A 536-nucleotide genomic window follows, 5' to 3' on the forward strand; every position below is an offset into this window, starting at 1 on the left:
TTGCATTCCACCTTGGTTTTCCAAATCTCTGTCCAGCTGCCAAATTCTGGAAAAGTTTTACAAATTCCTTGTTTCTAAGTCATCACTTCCCCACTCCCCCAAACTGTAACGGATAAACCATGGACACAGAAACTCCTGAACAGTTTAGCAAAGCTATCTCTGTCCCCTACGCCCCCTTTGCAGAATGCATAGTTTACAATTCACTTACAAAATAAAGAAGCGATGCTGACCACATATGGGACCTTTTTTTTTTTTTTTGTAAAAAAGAACAAACAACCTCTTCTTAAGTTCAGTATCAAAATTCACATTTGCATAATAATACATTTCAAGGCCATTAGAGAGGAATGAGAGCGAAGCAAAGAAAACTGCAGAGTCTCTCCTCTCTTTTGTCTTCCTGAATAGAGCTGAGGGATCCCACTGGAGTTTCTTTTCATGGTGGGAATTATGAGGGGCTACAGCAACAGCTCTTGATCTTGTACACCTCATTTTGGATGGGATGAAGAGGTGAACTATCAGAAAATAACAAATGGAAGGAG

Source organism: Meleagris gallopavo, chromosome 1, assembly GCF_000146605.3.
Source record: "Meleagris gallopavo isolate NT-WF06-2002-E0010 breed Aviagen turkey brand Nicholas breeding stock chromosome 1, Turkey_5.1, whole genome shotgun sequence".
Lineage (NCBI taxonomy): Eukaryota > Metazoa > Chordata > Aves > Galliformes > Phasianidae > Meleagris > Meleagris gallopavo.